Source organism: Hemiscyllium ocellatum, chromosome 35 (genome assembly GCF_020745735.1).
Source record: "Hemiscyllium ocellatum isolate sHemOce1 chromosome 35, sHemOce1.pat.X.cur, whole genome shotgun sequence".
Classification (NCBI taxonomy): domain Eukaryota; kingdom Metazoa; phylum Chordata; class Chondrichthyes; order Orectolobiformes; family Hemiscylliidae; genus Hemiscyllium; species Hemiscyllium ocellatum.
Genome location: NC_083435.1, coordinates 47237248 through 47259934, shown reverse-complemented (window position 1 = coordinate 47259934; position 22687 = coordinate 47237248). Strand labels below are relative to the sequence as shown.

The window sequence follows — 22687 nt, the reverse complement described above, 5'->3', positions numbered from 1 at the left end:
CAAAGTGGAGCTGTTCCCACAAAAAGACCAGCCATCACCTTACTGAATGGCAGAGAAGGCTCAAGGGGCAACTGCTCCTTGTATTTCTTGTGTTGTGAAAGGAAGGATGGTAGAGATGATCAGGGAATCAGTGAGTCTCACATCAGTGGGAGGGAAACTATTGGAGAAAATGCTGAAGGGGTGTGGGTTAATTTGAGATAGTTGCATGGGGAGGGAGGGAGGTTGGGCCTAATACATTCGTTGAAAATGTGATGAAGTGTGTGGATGGGAGATGTTCAATTGATGGAGTTTATATAGAGACCAGGAAAGCTTTCACGATGTCCCATATCAGAGACTGATTAAGAATATCAAATGACATAGAATTGACTGAAACTTGGTGAGATGGATCAGAAACTGGCTTAGTCATGGAACACAAAGGGTGATGACAGAAGGCTGTTTGAGTGATTGAAAGCCAGTGTACAGCTGAAATTCACTAGGATGTTGCCTGGTATGGAGAAATTAAGCTACTAAGAGACTACATAGATTTTGAATGTCTTCTTTAGAGCAGAGAAGACTGAGGGAGGACATAGTGGAGGCATGTAAGATTATGAGGGTTAGGAACAGGGTGAATAGCAAGCAGCTGTTCCCTCACTTGAGCAGTCAATGACAGGAGGGCATCGTTTGGGGTAAGGGCCAAGAGATTTGAGAAAATCTTTTTCACTCAGCAGGTGCTGGCAATCTGGAATGCACTGTCTGGGAGGTGATAGAGGCTGGAAACCTTACAATATTAAAAAAAAGTGGATAAGCACATCAAATATCATAGCATTCAAGGATATGGGACAAATGTAGCAAATTGGGATTTGCGCACTTTTAGTGGCAGTTATGTCATTGTAGATTTGATGGACTGAAGGATCTTTTCTGCTTTATATATGTATCTATGAATGAGGTGTTTATATTTGTTGGAGCAACAATTCATAGTTGTTGCAGACAGATATTAAATACGTTTAATATACTCCAGTAGATCTCACCAGCTTCAAGTGAGAGATGTGAACGCACATTGTCAGAGCAGTAATTTAGAATCCTGGATTACTAATCTCATGACTTCTCTACCAATTATCATCCTATGTATGTCCAGATATTTTGTGCATTGATTTCCGGTTGTCATCTGTTGTACTTTGCTCTTTGTTAAATGGCAATGTTCAATAATGCACCTTTCATTCAATGTCTTGCTATCGCCTTCAACAAAACCATCCACCTTTGTGGTCATCATGAGAGGAAGCAAAATACTGAAACTTGCAGTTATTCCTCGCAATCTTCCTATTATCTATGATACAACTAGATTGAGCTGACTGAATGCCTCAGGGAAGGCGTGGAATTTAACTTGTGATAGACAGAGATCTGTAAGTAGAAATAAAGACCCAGGAAGCAGGAAGATGCCATTCAGTCCTTTCAGTCTTATCCACCACCATGATGGTCATGGCTGAATCTCTACCAAAGCTCTTTGAGTGGCACAGTGTTTAGCACGACTGCATCACAGCACTAGGGAGATGGGTTTAATTCTAGCCTTGAGTGACTGTCTGCATGGAGTTTGCACATTCTCCCTGTGTCTGTGTGGGTTTCCTCCCACTGTCCAAAGATGTGCACGCTAGGTGAATTGGCCATGCTAAATTGCCTGTAGAGTTAGGTACATTAGTCGGGAGTAAATATAAGACCATAAGACCATAAGACATAGGAATGGAAGTAAGGCCATTTGGCCCATCGAGTCCACTCCGCCATTCAATCATGGCTGATGGGCAATTCAATGGGGAATGGGTCTGGGTGGGTTAGCCTTTGGAGGGTTGGTGGGGCCGAAGGGCCTGTTTCCATACTAGGTAGTCTAATCCATTGAAAAAAAACACTTTGTCTTCCATGTGGAACAATTTTACTGTAAACAGGATGGTTCAATTTGCTCCACGCAGCAGATTTGAGGATTCTGAATTGGATTATTGTAAAAGCGACTGTTCATCCAATTTAATACTAGTTGCTTAGAACAAATTATTTTGCAATTCCCATTTTGAAGAAACTTCAAATAGATATGATTTTTTCAATGGTTTGCAAAGCCACTAAGGAATATATTACATATCATTCAAATTACTGGAGTAATGAAGATTTAGTCAGTCACAATGCTCAATAAAAATAACTGATGCCTATACTCACGTCACCTGATACACCTATCCCTGAGGGAGGCTCCTCTATACCATTAATAAGAGCTCCACTTCGCAAATCAGAACATGTAAATAATTTGAGTACAGCACTGAGTGGAGAACAGTTTAGGTTTAATCAAGATATGGAATATCCTATAATTTATCGGATAGACCTCATTTACTATCCAGTTCTTGCAGCAGTTGGCATTCCTGGTAAGACAGTAAAACAATACATTAAATGTTGAATGTCACTGTCAGTTCTGTGTTATATCCACTTTCTCTGCTCAGTTCTAACAATGAGGTGGAAATTTATGTTTTGTGTTTCAAATAATTTTGAACTGAAATAACATTTACTTTCAGTCTACGCGGCACAATTCAGATCACCTTCCCATTGAGATTTTTTGAGGAACAAAGTTCTCAGTTGAATTGCTATCAGCCTCTGTGCAAAATGATGTTTTGCATGTTTCAGTAATTAAGAGTAATTGTATTGTATTTTTTGCGTATTTATCTAACTGTTTGATATCATCTCCTGCCTATAACCACACTCACAATAGGACACCTGTTTATTGATTCGGGTGCGGACTGTCCTTACAGCATATTAAAATTGAATGTCAGATCATGATCTTTATTGCAGAGGTTTTTTTTAATCAAACTGTCTTCTTTCTCTGTTTGAGCATTTCCATATCATATATAAAACCGTACTGTACAAAGCACACTTTTAAGATTTAGATTAGACTTACAGTGTGGAAACAGGCCCTTCGGCCCAACAAGTCCACACCGACCCGCCGAAGCGCAACCCACCCATACCCCTACATTTACCCCTTACCTAACACTACGGGCAATTTAGCTTGGCCAATTCACCTGACCCGCACATCTTTGGACTGTGGGAGGAAACCGGAGCACCCGGAGGAAACCCACGCAGACACGGGGAGAACGTGCAAACTCCACACAGTCAGTCGCCGGAGTCGGGAATTGAACCCGGGTCTACAGGCGCTGTGAGGCAGCAGTGCTAACCACTGTGCCACCGTGCCGCCCTAACTTGCCGTGCCTCACCGTGCCGCCCTATTTATAACTTGTGGAAATGCTGCAAACAAATTGTTTAAAATTGATAACTTATGGAAGACCTCAGATATCCTCACCATTGTCAAGTAACTCAAATTCATGCTTCCTTCCATGATAAAGGAGTGGGTTCCAGCATTCGGTGACACACACTATAGCAGAAGATATAAAATGAAAGCAAACTGCGGCTGCAAGACATGACAATTGGTATTCCATGCTGTACAGGGTGTAATGATGTGCCTAAGAGCACAATTTTGTTTTCTGAATACCAAAGAGAAACCGCAGATGCTGTAAATCAGAAATGAGTCCGGTGGTCCTTCCTCAGACCCTTTCGTAACAACTGGTATTTTCCTCGATCCAATCACTTCTGAGGAGGGGTGACTGGACCCAAATCACTATTGCTCTGATTACTCTTCACAGATGCAGCCTGTCCTCCTGAGCTTTTCCAGCAACTTTTGTTTGTGTCGCTACCATTTGTTTTTGTTGGATTAGAACACAAACAAAATAGAACTATGTCTATGATTTGAAGAAACCAGTTCCATACGAAGAGAAAAATGCGAAACAGCTAAATTATGCAGGAATATAAACAGTACATTTACAAACTCAATTATCAATTCATGTAAACAGCATTTGAACTGTAGCTCATCTGAACTCACATTTCCCAAATTGAAATTGAGTTTAAAATGAAAACTTTGGTTGGTCAGAAGCATGTGCTCAGTATTCTAATGGTGACTGAATCAAATTCTGTTTCATTTTTTGAGAAATGTGTTAGCTTTTTTAATTGAATAATTACTTTTTTTCCACAGTTAACTTGATGGCTATTCTCATCCTCACCCGAGGAAAATGTGGTTTGTCTAAATGCATCACTCAATATCTCTTAGCCATGGCAGTGGCAGATCTAGCTGTGGTTATCATCCATGTGATATTGCACCGCATTAATATCATGTATTCAAATGTTAGATTCCTTTTTCTGACCCCGGTGTGCATTGTCAATTTTGTTGGGTATAAAATAGCAGTAGACTGCTCTGTCTGGTTTACTGTAGCATTTACTTTCGATCGCTTTGTAGCAATTTGCTTTCAGAAAATTCAGTCAAAATACTGTACAAAGAAAACATCCACAGTGGTTATCATCACAATACTTGTGCTGAGCTGTCTGAGGACTATTCCCTTTTACTATGTGTTTGAACCAGTATTTACAGTCAATAATGTAGCATGGCATTGTGTGGTGATAATGGTTTATATCACTTCTCACTTGTGGAGGATATTTGAATGGATCGACAGTATCATAACTCCTCTCCTTCCAATTCTATTAATTTTATCATTCAATGCTCTAACCATAAGACACATTATATTGGCTAATAACGTCCGCAAAACGCTCCACAGGAACAATGAGCTCCAGAATGATACAGAGCTGAAAAACCGGAGAAAATCCATGATTTTACTTTTCGCTATATCAGCCAATTTCATTGTGTTATGGATGTTGTATGTTGTGCACTCTGTAAAGTGGCCAGTGTTAAATTTCTTTTACACAGATAAATACTTCAGCAATCAGATATATGTTGTACAACAGGTTGGGTACATGTTACAACTTGTCAGTTCCTGCACTAATACTTGTATCTATGTATTAACGCAAAGAAAATTCAGAGAGGAGATGAAGAGTGATGTGAAATATCTATTTACACTGAATGGGAAATTGTGTAAATAATACGAAATAAAATGCAACAAAATAAGGCCTTGTAGTTTTCTTTTAACTCACTTACTTAACTTTCACATATTTGAAAACAGTCGACCTAGTTGAGGAACAAATAACAGCATAACATTCAATAAGATATTACATCGCTAAGTATGATATACAATAAAAAAGACATACAAATAAATAAATAAAAAATATATATTTGGGTGTCATGTACTACCATCTTCAGTATCTGCCACTGCTTGCTTACTGTCTTTTCTGTCAAGGTTTACACCAGTCCATTGAACCGAGGTGTATCTTTATTTCATTTTAATTTTCCAGATGTTCCAACCCAACCTTCTCAAAATCATGCTGAATATTAAAATCTATCATGTTATGATCACTCCTATCAAGAATATCTTTTATTCTAATTTACTTTGTTAAACATGTCTCATTACTGATTACCAGACCTAAAATAACTAGGTCTTGTGTTGGGTCCATGATCTTGCTCTAGGAAATTATTCTATGAAATCATATTCTTAACACTATGAGAATTAAAATTCAAAGCCTTTTGGCTTGCCCTTCTGCTATTTTTCATCAACCTATTTTTTTTCTTTGTACTGTGGCCCTATTTGCCTCTCACCTGTGACAAACGTGTCTCCCATTTTTGCTTTTCAATGTTTTGATTCTTTTATAACTGTCCTTGTTTCTCTTACCCTTGTCACCCTGTTTACTTTTTCACACCCATACAGTCTAACTTATACTCACCCAACCACAGCTGGAATTCAAAGTTCCCTGGACGAGATGATGCAGAGTGGAGATCTGAATGAGTTGTGCAAAAATATGGAAGACATCAGCAGAATAGATCTTGAGAATCAGTTCCCCATAACAGGTCTGTTGAAGACCGGAGAATGTAAGGTTAAGATGAAGAGCAAGTGTTTTCAAAGAAATATGAGATTTGTTTCATCCAGAGGGAGATTGAAATGGAATGAGCTGAAAGGCTGGTGGTGGTGGTGGAAAGTACTCTTGCGACATTTAAGGGGCATCTGAGTGAGTATTGAAAAGCTTGTGTATATACAACAATGCACCAAGTACAGGTAACAAGGATGAGTGGAGTTTGGAGTATGTTGCTGAGAATAGACATGGTGGCTGAAGGGCCTGTTTCTATATTGTATCATTTTATGACTGGCAAACACTTGCCCTGGCAAACACTTGCCCTGGTGATATGGACCCAGCAAGAGCCCCTCAAAATATTTTAAAATAGCTAGTCTAGACCCTACCATTTCCTTACTTTAAAGACAGGTGTGAGTGGATATTTCAGGTGTGATGCAGCTGGTCAGACTACTCGGTGTGAAGCAAAACAACATTTATTTAAACATGACAGTTGAAGCATAAATGAAAGAGAATGAAATTCCAAACACAACTATTACAAAATCCGCCACCCCAGTACAACAACTTAACTAAGGATCAGTTCCAATCCAAAAGCACATCCCTTGGCAAAAAAGTAAATTTGAACAGGTGCTTCCAGGCAGGAGGGAGCAACTTCCAAAGAGATTTCAGAGGGAAAAGTCACTTAGGAATCGTCGTTGAAGTTTGGAAATTTTTGTGGACTGCAGCATTTTGATCCTGCTACAGCGAACCCAAAGCAGAATGAATAACCTGAACTGGTAGAACTGGCCACTCCTCTGAAATTGTTAAACGACACACTTCAGCACATCTGCCTTAACTACCTCTCTTGACAAAACCAAGTACAAAATAACTATTTTAAATTGAGAGCGTTGTTAAACAGGTGTAAGCTATCCAATTTAAACTCATCTCATCTCCCCTGTACTGTCCCAGAATCTGAACCTCTTCCTTTTGCAATGTCATGTACTCAACTGATACATCCTGCTGTTTCCAGACTGTCCAGCACGTGGCACTGTTAGTAATGCTGAGACTAGTATCTTTGAATACTAATTTTCGACATGATTCCATCTATTTGGTTTTAGGGCCTCACCCCTTTCTTTGTTGCCTGTGTCATTGGTACTGATGTACTGTGGAGTTTGCACATTCTCCTCATGTCTGCGTGGGTTTGCTATAGTTTCCTCCCACAATCTGAAGATGTGTAGGTCAGGTGAATTGGCCATGCTAAATTGTCCCCAGTGTTGGGTGCGTTAGTCAGGGGTCAATACAGGGTAGTGGTGTGGGGTTCTCTTTGGAGGGACTTGTTGGGCCGGTGGGCCTCTTTCAACACTGTAGGGAATCTAAAATAAATTAGTCACATCAGGCAATTCTGACTCAGTCAATGAACTTTAAAAAAGGGTTCTGATGAGCAGTGTGAGATCGATGTTTTCTTTATTTGATTTCAGAATCCATTTGCAAATAACAGACATGCTGGTAGATCTGAACTCAATGGGGTTAAAGGGACAGTAACTGGGTGGATATGGAATTGGTTCAGAGCAGAGCGAAATCATACACCCCCTGCAGTGTGGAAACAGGCTATTTGACCTGATGAAGGGCTTATGCTCGAAACGTCGAATTCTCTATTCCTGAGATGCTGCCTGGCCTGCTGTGCTTTGACCAGCAACACATTTGCAGCTGTGATCTCCAGCATCTGCAGACTTCATTTTTTACTATTTGACCCAACATGTCCACAACAGCCCTCCACGAATTAACACAACCAGACCCCTTTTCCTACCCTATTACTCTGTATTTACTCCTGAATAATGCACCCAACACACACATCCCTGAACACAATGGGCAGTTTACCATGGCCAATTCACCGAATCTTTCCACCACGGGAGGAAACCAGAGCACTCGGACCAAACCCACGCAGCCACGAGGAGAGGTTGCCCAACGCTGGAATCGCCCTCACGTGCCTGGCACTGTGAAGTAACAGCATCAACCACTGAGCCAGCCTGAAGCTGGTGAAGCAACTAACTTGCAGAGTGGAGGGAAGTGATCATCCCACAGGTTAGTGTTAGAACCACCAATCTTTCTTTATCACAGTAGACTATGTGACGGCTTATAGGGCATCATCACAAAGAACAATATACGTTTGGAAACGCAATAAACATTACGACATCATAAAATGGGTGGGTACAGGTAAACGAAATTGAATGCACAGATAAATGTGATGATAGATGATGGTCTATCCTCAATGATAGTGATGATAGACTCCTGATCCACCCGCAACAATCTGCACTCCTGGTCCACCCACAACAGCCCACACTCCTGTTCCACCCACAACAATCCAAGGTCCTGTTCCATCCTCAACTATCCGCACTCCTGTCCACCCACAACAACCCAGGATCCTGGTTCACCCTCAACAACCCACACTCCTAGTCCACCACAATAACCCGTACTCATGGTCCATCCACAACACCCCACACTCCTGATTCACCCACAACAACCCACACTTCTGGTTCACCCACAACATCCCGCACTCCTGGTCCACCCACAACAACACAACTCCTGGTCCACCCAAAACTAACTGCACTCCTGGTTCATCCCTAACAACCCACACTCCAGGTCCATCCATAACAACCCGCACTCCTGGGCCACCCACAACATCTCACACTCCTGCTCTGCCCACAACAACTCGCACTCCTGGTCGACCCAAAACAACTCACACTCCTGGTCCACCCACAACTAACTGCACTACTGGTTCATCCCCAACAACCTGCACTCCTGGTCCACCCACGATCACACGCACTCCTGGTCCATCCACAAGAAGCTGCACTCCTGGTCCACCCACAACAATCCACAGTCCTTGTATATCCACAACAACCCACACTCCTGCTCCACCCACACCAACCCACTCTCCTGGTGTGTCCACCACAAGCCGCATTCCTCGTCCACCCTCAAAAACCAACAATCCTGGTCCACCATCAACAACCCGTGCTCCTACTCCACCCACAACAATCCGCACTCCTGGTCCATCCACAACAACCCGTCCTCCTGCTCCACCCACACCAACCAACTCTCCTGGTGTGCCCACAACAACCTGCACTCCTGATCCACCTACAACAACCCGCACTCCTGGTCCACCCACAACAACCAACACTCCTGATCCACCTACAACAACGCAGGCTCCTGGGCCACTCCCAACAAACCAAGACGCTGATTTCACCCCATTTCCCTATATCCATTTCCCTACTAAACACCTTTAGCTTTCCCAATCTGAGCTGTCTTTGGACTGACCTTAGACCCTCTGTCCCACAAATGTTTCAGGACTCAATATAGCACCCCCTGCTGTCCCCCTGTTTGTACTCAGAAGCCAAGAGGATGCCATCAATATATTGGAGTATCATCCTGCCGTGGGGCAGATCAACCTCCCTGAGCAGGGAGATTGCCCGGCGAAAAATGGCTGGACTATTATGGAATCCTTGGGAAAGTTTGGTCTAGGGATACTGTTTCTTCACGACAGTAAATGATTTTTTTTTCCCTGGAAATAACAATACAGAGGAATGGACAGAATCCATTTGCAATTTCCAATATAGTAATAATTTTGTGGGTGAGCGAGAGTCCATTCAAGATCGTGGATGGACTGGCGATCCGATTCAATGCCACGTAATCAATTGTGAGACAGTAACTCCTGTCAGGTTGCTAAAAGGCCAAATAGGGGAATTAGTGGAACTTGTCGTCTCCTGATGATTCCCCTTTCCACCAGTCCCTTCCACAATTTACACAACCGTACTTCTGGCTTCCGATTTTATGGAATATTGACGGTGCAGTTTATGCTCTCGGCCTTGTACGGCTATGGGATCAATCTAACTAGGCCCGTATCTAATTTAGTTCCTGTCCAAAGGGTGGAGGCACAAATGGCACCAAAGCAGTTGCCCTCTCGCTGCCAATCGAGTCCTGTGGAGGATGCGACTGGAACCTACTCAAGTGGCCCACATAGCTCCCCGTGTTGTCCTTTTTCCCATTGGGATGGGGCCAGATTAATTCACTCTTCCCACGGTCTACAAGGGCTTCTTCGTATTCCTTCGTTAGGTCATTCAAATCTGTGTAGACAGATTGTTGATCTCTACCAGGGATGCAAAGGTTCACTATCCATTACATACATCATTTTGTTAGTTGTAGGCAGGGGTGGGTCAGTAATGGATAAGGAGGCTCCGGTGTCCACTAGCAGCTCACACTGTTTGCACTCTGCCAGTGCAGACATGTAAAGTCCACCCTCCTTGTTCCCCGTGCCCATGGGGGCAGCTGGATGCCAGCCCAACAAAGTGTTTGGGGTGTTTGTGAGCTTGCCGAGATTCCCCCAACAAGTGTATTCAGAGAGACCCCCTTTTGCCATGCTATCGACAAACACGGGTGGGCTTCTCGTCCTTCTGCTTTCCCCTCTTACAATCCCAGGCACAGTGTCCCATCTTGCCACAACTGTGAGACATGGGTCTAGATTTTGTCTTTGTGATGGCACCCAGGTTCTCCTGCTTCGTGAGCCCCAGGGGGAGGAGGGGGTTCTCTCCTGTGACCTCCTTAACACCTGTTGCCCATTCTACCAGGGTATCATAGTCTTGGAGAACTGCCAGCTCCATTTTTAGGGTTGCCTGACGGGCGGGTGACAATCTGTCCTTGGAAACCTGAATGATCACCCGGGCACAGCAGCCTGTCTGGGGAATCCCACAACATTCTTGGGAGACTCTGAAGAGTCATTCCCCACAATAAGATAGATTTTCCCCTTTCTGCGTTTGGTATTGGATATTCTCAGCCAATTGCGGGATAGATTAGATTAGACTTACAGTGTGGAAACAGGCCCTTCGGCCCAACAAGTCCACACCGACCCGCCGAAGCGCAACCCACCCATACCCCTACATTTACCCCTTACCTAACACTACGGGCAATTTAGCTTGGCCAATTCACCTGACCTGCACATCTTTGGACTGTGGGAGGAAACCGGAGCACCCGGAGGAAACCCACGCAGACACGGGGAGAACGTGCAAACTCCACACAGTCAGTCACCTGAGTCGGGAATTGAACCCGGGTCTACAGGTGCTGTGAGGCAGCAGTGCTAACCACTGTGCCACCGTGCCGCCCCTAGCTTACCCCATACTCGCTGGATCTCAGTCTTAATCTTGCCAAAGTGTACTTGTTGATCCCATGTTGATGTTCTTTAGTGACAGTCCAGGCTCACAGACCATTCCTATAGTCATGTTTATCCTGCTCTGTAGGAGTAGCATTATTAGACCCATCTGGCAGTAGGCACCGCTTGTCTTGTGGATAGGCAGCCTGGACTAGTTGATGAATATCCTTGAAGTGTCGTTACTGGCCCATCCAAATCACAACTAATTCCCCCCAGAATCTAGCATTTGCCCTGCGGGGTTGCAGGCACCCCAGGGCTGATAATATTTGTTGGAGTTCACCCAGTGTGAATGGTTTGTGATGGAACTGAGCGTGCTCTCCATCGCCCCAGACTTGTATCAGAACGAGGTTTACCTCCTCAGGAGGGCCATCCGGTGGTGAAGGGGGTATGAATGGTCCCTCTCCAGAACAGTAACGTGGCAAAGGTTTCCCCACCCTCACCTCGATGAAACTGGAAGGTGGCAATGGCCCCCCCGACCATCCTTTAGGAGCTGATGTTTCTTTCCCAAACGCCTTACTCGGATGAAACATATGTTTCTCCTCGATCCATTTCTGTGTGGTTTCTGAGGTCTGTTCCATGAGGCTGGCCAACTGGTGCGCTGAAAGGACTCCGATATCCTTGGTCCAATCTTTCTTTTCGCTCATGAGGAAATTCCACCGCTGATCCAGGGTATGGGAGGATCCCATCCCTCCTTCCTCATCTGCCTCATGAGTGGGAGTCTGTCAGTCATATACAGGTTAATGAGAGACCACAGGCATCCCATTGATCTTCATGTCCAGAACAATGGGAGCTTGATACTCACAGATCCTCTGTCTGTCGATCATGTTTACCCAGTGGCCATGACTGCTGCATGTTTTCCCACCAGCCGCGTCTCACCCAGGCCTGCTCCTTTCAGAGTCTGGCAATACCTGTTTAGGGGGTGATCAATTCCCAGTACCCTGCTTTTTTACTCTCGGCCTTTATTCAGGCAGGATCAATCACACAAGCATCCCTCCATGGAAACGCTCTCCCTCATTGACTCTCCCCAGGTCACCAGGTTCTGTAGTTTGACTTGCCTTTGGGTTCCCCTGTTCCACCTCACCCCCTCCCCCCACCTCGACAGAGTGGCCAGCCCACCCGGTGCTGCAAATAGACCCTGGTCACTGCATCAATTTGTTGTAGAAAAATACACAAACTTGAATTTAAGGCAAGTCAAAATACAGTTTCTTGTTCCAAAGCTTTTGGAAGAGACGGTGTGGCCAGACCTGCTGTTCAGGGTCGGCTTGCTGTCCAGCCCAAAAGCTATTGAACAATAAACTGCATTTTGACTCACCTTCAATTCAAGTTTGTGTATTTTTCTCCAATAGCCCAACATCCATCCAACCTCAGATTTTTCGGAACCTGTGTCGTTTACAACCTCCCTGAAAAATACCAAGGACAACCTAACCTTGTTAAAGGACTGGGGTGTACAAAGTTAAAAATCATACAACACCAGGTTATATTCCAACAGGTTTAATTGGAAGGACACTAGCTTTCAGAGCGACACTCCTTCATCGCTACTAACTTTGTTAAAGGACTGGTTTGTCATACAGATGCAGTATTGGTTCATCGAAGGCAGGTCATCTTTAATTAATTTACTGGCATTCTTTGAGGACATTACAAACATGGTGGACAATGGGGAACCGGTATATTGGTGCATCGGGATGTTGCACCGCATTAATATCATGTATTCAACCTTTAGATTCCCTTTCCTGACACTGGTGTGCATTGTCAATTTTGTTGGGTATAAAATAGCTGAAATTGTTAAACTACACACTTTAGCCCTTCTGCCTTTACTATCCTTTTAACAAAAACCAAGGACAAAATAACCTTTCTAAATTGACAGCATTGTTAAACACGTGTAAGGTACCCAATTTAACTTGTCTCACTTCTCCCAGAATGTCCCAGAATCTGAAATACTCCCCATTTACAACGTCTTTCCAGCCATGTATTCAACTGATACATCCTGCTGTTTCCAGACTGCCTCGCACGTGGCACTGTTAGTAATGCTGAGACCATTGCCTTTTATACTAATTTTCGACATGCTTCCCTTTATATGGTTTTAGGGCCTCATCCCTATCTTTGTTGCCTGTGTCATTGCTACTGATGTATATACAACCACTGGCTGTTCCCACTCTCCCTCAAAAATGTCCTGTAGCCAACCATCTGAGGCAACCATCACCCATGCACCAAGGAGGCAATATACTCATTTGTGGCCACAGAAACATTTATCTATTCCCCTTACAATTAAGTACCCTATGTCTACTGCATTCCCACAATTTCTCCTCATCTCCAAAGTTAAACATCACACAACACCAGGTTATAGTCCAACAGGTTTAATTGGAAGCACACTAGCTTTCGGAGCGACGCTCCTTCGTCAGGTGGTAGTGGAGGGCTCAATCCTAACACACAGAATTTATAGCAAAAATTTACAGTATGATGTAACTGAAATTATACATTGAAAAATTGATTGTCTGTTAAGCCTTTCATCTGACAGAATACAGTGATAGTTTCACTTCTTTCATGTGTAAATCACAAAGCCCTTCTTTTTAAATTTGCATTCTCGGGTTAGCTGTTAACAATGATGATAGCTAGACAATATGTTGAAGGTGTTAGCCCCCTGTGTTCTCTGTCTATGCCGTATGTGTGTTTCGGAGTGCCTGTGTGTGAGAGAGTGTGTGTGTGTAGGAGTATGTGTGTGTGTGTGTGTGTATAATGCAATGGTGATCACCTGTAATGTGACATGAACCCAAGGTCCCGGTTGAGGCCCTCCCTATGGGTATCGAACTTAGCTGTCAGCCTCTGCTCAGCCACGTTTCTCTGCTGGCTGTCCCGAAATCCATCTTGGAGGATGGTCACCTGAAGGTCTGAGGCTGAATGTGCTGGACCACTGAAGTGTTCTCTCCATGCAGCACAGCTTACTACAGTGCAACCAATTTGGCGATGACTGTTTCCCACAAGAGGCCAAACACTTCCAAAGTGGTATATCTGTGTTGTAGGGGACTGGTCACAGCTGAGTTCGTGTACTGCCTGTCTCGTTCTCTGATACTGCCTGGTGGTCACTCATTCCCTTTCTGCCTGTGGAGGTCTTAGCCTGCAGTGTTGATTACTGATATACATGTTCTCCACAATGCTCTCAGCTTTGTAGAGACCCAACGGTGCTCCCCGGGCTGCTCCACTGGGTTTCCAGCAGCTGCAGCTGGAAACACTTCCTGTACACATTCTCATCCCAGGTACTGAAATGTGCCTGGCTACCCAGAGACAGCAGGGAGAGCAAAGCACAGTTTTGTGCTCTTCCATCATAATTCCTTTAGATTAAACCTTAAATAGATCTTAAAATCAAATAATGAAGATATCAACTTTGCTAACAATAACTTAGGTTATTGGCTTTTCTGGTCTATTTCCACCCTTCATTCCCCGTATGTGTCTCTTCAATCTCCTCAATTCCAGTACACCATTCAAATATGTGTGACTGTTCCACAAGCATGGAGGTCAGCACGGTGGCTCAGTGGTTAGCACTGCTGCCTCTTAGCCCCAAGGTCCCAGGTTTGACTCCAGCCTTGGGTGTTTGCACATTCTCCCCGTGTCTGTGTGGGTTTCCTTTGGGTGCTCTGGCTTCCTCCCATCGTCCAAAGACGTGCAGGTTAGGTGGACTGGCTATGCTAAACTGCCCGTAGTGTTAGGTGTATTATTCAGAGGGAAATGGGTCTGGGTGGGTTACTCTTCGGATGGTCAGTGTGAACTGGTTGGGCTGAAGGGCCTGTTTCCACACTGTACAGAATCTAAACTAATCGTATCAATCTGGCATTCATCATCCAACATTTAACATTGTGCATGTCTGATTCTCTCCTCATTTCCTATCTCTTCTCTTCCATACATTCACATATAAGAACATAAGAACATAAGACATAGGAGTGGAAGTAAGGCCATTCGGCCCATCGAGTCCACTCCGCCATTCAGTCATGGTTGATGGGCATTTCAACTCCACTTACCCGCATTCTCCCTGTAGCCCTTAATTCTTCGACACAACAAGAATCTATCGATCTCTGCCTTGAAGACATTTAGCGTCCTGGCCTCCACTGCACTCTGCGGCAATGAATTCCACAGGCCTACCACTCTCTGGCTGAAGAAATGTCTCCGCATTTCTGTTCTGAATTCACCCCCTCTAATTTTAAGGCTGTGTCCATGGGTCCTAGTCTCCTCGCCTAACGGAAACAATTTCCTAGTGTCCACCCTTTCCAAGCCATGTATTATCTTGTACGTCTCTATTAAGTCTCCCCTTAATCTTCTAAACTCCAATGAATACAATCACAGGATCCTCAGCCGATCCTCATATGTGAGACCAACCATTCCAGCGATCATCCGTGTGAATCTCCACTCGACACGTTCCAGTGCAGTATGTCCTTCCTGAGGTGTGGGGACCAAAACTGGACACAGTACTCCAAATGAGGCCTAACCAGAGCTTTATAAAGTCTCAGTAGCACAACGGTGCTTTTATATTCCAACCCTCTTGAGATAAGTGACAACATTGCATTCGCTTTCTTAATCACGGACTCAACCTGCATGTTTCCCTCTCGAGAATCCTCGACTAGTACTCCCAGATCCCTTTGTACTTTGGCTTTACGAATTTTCTCACCGTTTAGAAAGTAGTCTATGCTTTTATTATTTTTGTCAAAGTGCAAGACCTCGCATTTGCTCACGTTGAATTCCATCAGCCATTTCCTGGACCACTCTCCCAAACTGTCTAGATCCTTCTGTAGCCTCCCCACTTCCTCAGTATGACCTGCCTGTCCACCTAACTTTGTATCATCTGCAAACTTCGCTAGAATGCCTCCAGTCCCTTCATCAAGATCATTAATATATAATGCGAACGGCTGTGGCCCCAACACTGAACCCTGCGGGACACCGCTCGCCACCGGCTGCCATTCCGAAAAAGAACCTTTTATCCCAACTCTCTGCCTTCTGTCAGACAGCCAATCCTCAATCCATCCCAGTAGCTCATCTCGAATACCATGGGCCCTCACCTTGCTCAACAGCTTCCCGTGTGGCACCTTATCAAAGGCTTTTTGAAAGTCTAGATAGACCATATCCACTGGGTTTCCCTGGTCTATCCTACTTGTCACCTCTTCAAAGAATTCCAACAGGTTTGTCAGACATGACCTCCCCTTACTAAATCCATGTTGACTTGTTCTAATCTGACTCTGCTCTTCTAAGAATTTAGAAACCTCATCCTTAATGATGGATTCTAGAATTTTACCAACAACCGAGGTTAGGCTAGTTGGCCTATAATTTTCCGTCTTTTGTCTTGATACTTTCTTGAACAAGGGGGTTACAACAGCGATCTTCCAATCATCTGGGACTTTCCCTGACTCCAGAGACTCTTGAAAGATCTCAACCAATGCCTCCACTATTTCCTCAGCCACCTCTCTCAGAACTCTAGGATGTATCCCATCGGGGCCAGGAGAGTTAGCAATTTTAAGACTTTTTAACTTTTCTAGCACTATCTCGTTCATAACGGCAACCATACTCAACTCAGCCCCCTGACTCCCTTTAATTGTTGGGATATTACTCATGTCTTCTACTATGAAAACTGACGCAAAGTACTTGTTAGGTTCTCCTGCTATTTCCTTATCTCCCATCACTAGGCTTCCTGCATCAGTGTGAAGTGGCCCAATGTCTACTTTTGCCTCTCGTTTGTTTCTTATGTATTGAAAGAAACTTTTACCATCATTTCTAATATTACTGGCTAGCCTACCTTCAAATTTGATCCTCTCCTTTCTTATTACTCTCTTTGTTATCCTCTGTTTGTTTTTGTAGCCTTCCCAATCTTCTGATTTCCCACTCTTGGCCACTTTATAGGATCTCTCTTTTTCTTTAATACATTTCCTGACTTCCTTTGTCAGCCATGGTTGTCTAATCCCTCCCCGGATAATCTTTCCTTTCTTGGGGATGAACCTCTGTACAGTGTCCTCAATTATACCCACAAACTCCTTCCATTTTTGCTCTACTGTCTTCCCCGCTAGCCTCTGCTTCCAGTCTATTTTTGTCAGTTCCTCTCTCATGCCCTCATAATTACGTTTATTTAACTGTAACACCATAACATACGATTTTGTCTTCTCTCTTTCAAACTCCAGACTGAACTCTACCATATTATGATCGCTGCTTCCTCAGTGTTCCCTTACTTTAAGATCTTTTATAGAGTCTGGTTCATTGCAAAGCACTAGGTCCAGAATAGCCTGTTCCCTTGTGGGCTCCATGACAAGCTGTTCCAAAAAGCCATCCTGTAAGCATTCCATGAATTCCCTGTCTTTGGATCCACTGGTAACATTATTTACCCAGTCCACCTGCATATTGAAGTCTCCCATGATCAATGTGACCTTGCCTTTCTGACATCCCTGTAACCAGGTCTCTGTGATGCCTACCACATCATAATCATTCACTATGATCTGTGCTATTAGTTCATCTGCTTTGTTATGAATGCTACGAGCATTCAGGTAAAGTGCCTTAATGCTAACTTTCTTATCATTAGAGATATTGGAAGTCATATGATGTCCTAAGTTATCCTTGCTGTTTTTCTGCATTTCCAGTCTGCCTCAATTTTAAATCTGCCTGGACACATGCTATCCTGCTGCTTATCTTTCCATTTAATGCCATACTCCCTGTCGCTTTCACTTTCCCTTCCCCCCAACTCAGAAGTTTAAAGTCCCACTGACCACACTACTTATCCTCTTCGCTAGAACATTGGTACCTGATCGGTTCAGGTGGAGACCATCCCAATGGTACAGATCCCCCCTGTTCCAAAACTGATGCCAATGCCCCATGAAGTGGAATCCCTCTTTCCCACACCAATCCCTTAGCCACGTGTTTACTTGCCTAATATTTTTGTCCCTATGCCAATTGGCACGTGGCTCGGGCAATAATCCGGAGATTATGACCCTTGAGGACCTGTGCTTCAATTTCCTGCCTAGTGCTTCGTAATCCCCAAACAGGTCCTCCACCCTAGTCTAGCCTATGTTGTTAGTCCCAACGTGGACCACAACAACTGGATCCTCCCCCTCCCGCTCCAATATCCTTTCAAGCCGGTCGGAGATGCCCCGCACCCTGGCACCGGGCAGGCAACACACCATGCGAGACTCCTGATCCGGCTTGCAAAGGATACTATCTGTCCCCCTAATTATAGAATCCCCTATAACCACTACTTGTCTATTAGCTCCCCCCCCTTGCATGGCCTTCTGCACCATGGTGCCTTGGTCAGTTGGCTCATCCTGTCCAGAGCCCTTTTCCTCATCCGAACAGGGAACAAGAATATCGTACCTGTTGGACAAGGTCAAGGGTTGAGGCTCCCCCACTCCTGAACTCAGGTTTCCACTACCTGCCTCACTGACAGTCACGCTCTGATGTGCCTGATCACTAACTGAATGTGAATTACTTAATCTCCCAGGTGTGACTGCCTCCTGAAACAAAGCGTCCAGGTAACTCTCCCCCTCCCGAATGTGCCGCAGTGTTTGAAGCTCAGATTCCAGATCATCAACTCTGATCCGGAGTTCTTCCAGCAACCAACACTTGCTGCAGATGTGGTCACTGCCATTCACAATGGGATCAGCCAGCTCCCACATCATACAGCTACAGCACATCACCTGCCCAGCCATCTCTGCTTAGTTAATTGATTACTTAGTTACTTTGTACAAGTTTGAGATAGAATACTTTCTGATACCTCTCCGCTATAGTCTTTCCCTAAAAAAGAATTTATATATACATGTATATTATATATATACACACACAAAAACAAAGTAAATTTTTAACCAGTCACTGGTAAAGAATTAGAAAATCCTTACTTTAAAAAAAAACCAGTGTAAAGTCTCGAGTTTAGCCGCCTGCCTGATTTATATACTCACTGCTTTCCTTCTCGGCTGCCCCTCTGGTAGCCTTCACTTCCCCTGCTGCTCCCGCTCTTTCTGTGAAGAGAGAGAGAAAAAACACCGCTGCCCGCTACAGGTAAGTAATTTTAAAACAAACTGTCTTACCTTAGCTGTAGTCTTCCGGGTTCGTTTTTACTCAGCCTGCTCCCACTCAAAAAAAAAATCTATTATAATGACAGCAACCGCGGCAAAGGCAGCAGCAACAATTCAAAGATGGATACATTTCTGAACTGTGATGTCATTAAAGGTGATGATGAGGGTGTGACAAAGTGGAGCTGTCCCCACAAAAAGACCAGCCATCACCTTACTGAATGGCAGAGAAGGCTCAAGGGGCAACTGCTCCTTGTATTTCTTGTGTTGTAAAAAGAAGGGTGGTAGAGATGATCAGGGAATCAGTGAGTCTCACATCAGTGGGAGGGAAACTATTGGAGAAAATGCTGAAGGAGGGTGGGTTATTTTGAGATAGTTGCATGGGGAGGGAGGGAGGTTGGGCCTAATACATTCGTTGAAAACGTGATGAAGTGAGTGGGTGGGAGACGTTCAATTGATGTAGTTTATATGGAGTCCAGGAAAGCTTTTAACAATGTCCCACATCAGAGACTGATTAAGAAGGTCAAATGACATAGAATTGAGGGAAACTTGGGGAGATGGATCAGAAACTGGCTTAGTCATAGAACACAAAGGGTGATGACAGAAGGCTGTTTGAGTGATTGAAAGCCAGTGTACAGCTGAAATTCACTAAGATGTTGCCTGGTATGGAGAAATTAAGCTACAAAGAGACTACATAGATTTTGAATGTCTTTTTTAGAGCAGAGAAGATTGAGGGAGGACATAATGGAGGCATGTAAGAATATGAGGGTGATGGACATGGTGAATAGAAAGCAGCTGTTCCCTCACTTGAGCAGTCAATGACAGGAGGGCACTGTTTTGGGGAAGGGGCAAGGGATTCGGGAAAATCTTTTTCACTCAGCATGTGCTGGCAATCTGGAATGCACTGTCTGGGACGTGATAGAGGCTGGAAATCTTACAATATTAAAAAAAAGTGGATGAGCACATCAAAGCATTCAAGGATATGGGACAAATGTAGCAAATTGGGGTTAGCGCAATTTTAGTGGTAGTTATGTCATTGTAGATTTGATGGACTGTAGGATCTTTTCTGCTTTATATGTATCTATGAATGAGGTGTTTATATTTGTTGGAGCAACAATTCATAGTTGTCGCAGACAGATATTAAATACGTTTAATATACTCCAGTAGATCTCACCAGCTTCAAGTGAGAGATGTGAACGCACATTGTCAGAGCAGTAAGTTAGAATCCTGGATTACTAATCTCATGACTTCTCTACCAACTATCATCCTACGTATATCCAGATATTTTGTGCATTGATTTCTGTTGTACTTTGCTCTTTGTTAAATGACAATGTTCAATAATGCACCTTTCATTCAATGTCTTGCCATCACCTTCAACAAAACCATCCACCTTTGTGGTCATCACGAGAGGAAGCAAAATACTGAAACTTGCATTTATTCCTCGCAATCTTCCTATTATCTATGATACAACTAGATTTAGCTGACTGAATGCCTCAGGGAAGGCGTGGAATTTAACTTGTGATAGACAGAGATCTGTAAGTAGAAATAAAGACCCTGGAAGCAGGAAGATGCCACTCGGTCCTTTCAGTCTTATCCATCACCATGATGGTCATGGCTGAACCTCTACCAAAGCTCTTGGGGTAGCATGGTGTTTAGCACTACTGCCTCACAGCACTAGGGACCCGGGTTCAATTCCAGCCTTGAGTGACTGTCTGCGTGGAGTTTGCACATTCTCCCTGTGTCTGTGTGGGCTTCCTCCCACTGTCCAAAGATGTACACACTGGATGAATTGACCCTGCTAAATTTCCTGTAGAGTTAGCTACATTAGTCAGGGATAAGTAGTGGGAATGGGTCTGGGTGGGTTAGCCTTTGGAGGGTTGGTGTGAACTGGTGGGGCCGAAGGGGGCCTGTTTCCATACTAGGTAATCTAATCTATTGAAAAAAGACTTTGTCTTCCATGTGAAACAATTTTACTGTAAACAGGATGGTTCATCCAGCTGAAAAGATAGGCTATGGTAAATCACACACTTAAAGGAATCAAACGACCAGGACTAGTGACCTCTGTTATTGTTATGGGGGTGTTCAATTTGCTCCACGCAGCAGATTTGAGGATTCTGAATTGGATTATTGTAAAAGCGACTGTTCATCCAATTTAATACTAGTTGCTTAGAACAAATTATTTTGCAATTCCCATTTTGAAGAAACTTCAAATAGATATGATTTTATTCAATGTTTTGCAGAGCCACTAAGGAATATATTACATAGCATTCAAATTACTGGAGTAATGAAGATTTATTCAGTCACAATGCTCAATGAAAATAACTGATGCCTATGCCCACGTCACCTGATACACCTATCCCTGAGGGAGGCTCCTCTATACCATTAATAAGAGTTGCAATTTGCAAGTCAGAACATGTAAATAATTTGAGTACAGCACCTAGTGGAGAACAGTTTCGGTTTAATCGAGATATGGAATATCCTATAATTTATCGGATAGATCTCATTTACTATCCAGTTCTTGCAGCAGTTGGCATTCCTGGTAAGACAGTAAAACAATACATTAAATGTTGAATATCACTGTCAGTTCTGTGTTATATCCACTTTCTCTGCTCAGTTCTAACAATGAGGTGGAAATTTATGTTTTGTGTTTCAAATAATTTTGAACTGAAATAACATTTACTTTCAGTGTACGCTGCACAATTCAGATCGCCTTCCCATTGAGATTTTTAGTGGAACAAAGTTCTCAGTTGAATTGCTATCAGCCTCTGTGCAAAAAGATGTTTTGCATGTTTCAGTAATTAAGAGTAAGTGTGTTGTATTTTTTGCGTATTTATCTAACTGTTTGATATCATCTCCTGCCTATAACCACTCTCACAATAGGACACCTGTTTATTGATTCGGGTGCGGACTGTCCTTACAGCATATTAAAGCGAATGTAAAATCATGATCTTTATTGCAGAGTTTTTTTTAACCAAGCTGCCTTCATTCTCTGGGTGAGCGTTTACATATCATATATAAAACCGTACTGTACAAAGCACACTTTTAAGATTTATAACTTGTGGAAATACTGCAAACAAATTGTTTAAAATTGACAACTTATGGAAGACCTCAGATATCCTCACCATTCTCAAGTAACTTCAAATTCGTGCTTCCTTCCATGATAAAGGAGTGGGTTCCAGCATTCGGTGACACACACTATAGCAGAAGATCTAAAATGAAAGCAAACTGCGGCTGCAAGACATGACAATTGGTATTCCATGCTGTACAGGGTGTAATGATGTGCCTAATTTTGTTTTCTGAATACCAAAGAAAAGCTGCAGATGCTGTAAGTCAGAAATGAGTCCAGTGGTCCTTCCTCAGACCCTTTTGTAACAACTGGCATTTTCCTAACTCCAATCACTTCTGAGGAGGGCTGACTGGACCCAAAACACTATAGCGCTGATTTCTCTTCACAGATCCGGCCTGTCCTGCTGAGCTTTTCCAGCAACTTTTGTTTGTGTCGCTATCACTTGTTTTTGTTGGATTAGAACACAAACAAAATAGAACTATGTCTATGATTTGAAGGAACCAGTTCCACACGAAGAGAAAACTGAAACAGCTAAATTATGCAGGAATATAAACAGTACATTTGCAAACTCAATTAACAATTCATGTAAACTTTAGCTCATCAGAACTCACATTTCCCAAAGTAATCACAGAT

General features: G+C 43.5%; 1 long non-coding RNA gene across 1 annotated transcript in view; it reads right to left on the bottom strand.

The window, feature by feature from the left end:
• Positions 1-18959, bottom strand: part of LOC132832695 (uncharacterized) — a 39714-nt gene extending 20755 nt beyond the window's left edge. The window contains exon 1 of the long non-coding RNA XR_009646965.1: positions 18874-18959. This is a non-coding gene — a long non-coding RNA (uncharacterized LOC132832695). The remainder of the gene's footprint in view (positions 1-18873) is intronic.
• Between the last annotated feature and the right edge of the window lie 3728 nt (positions 18960-22687).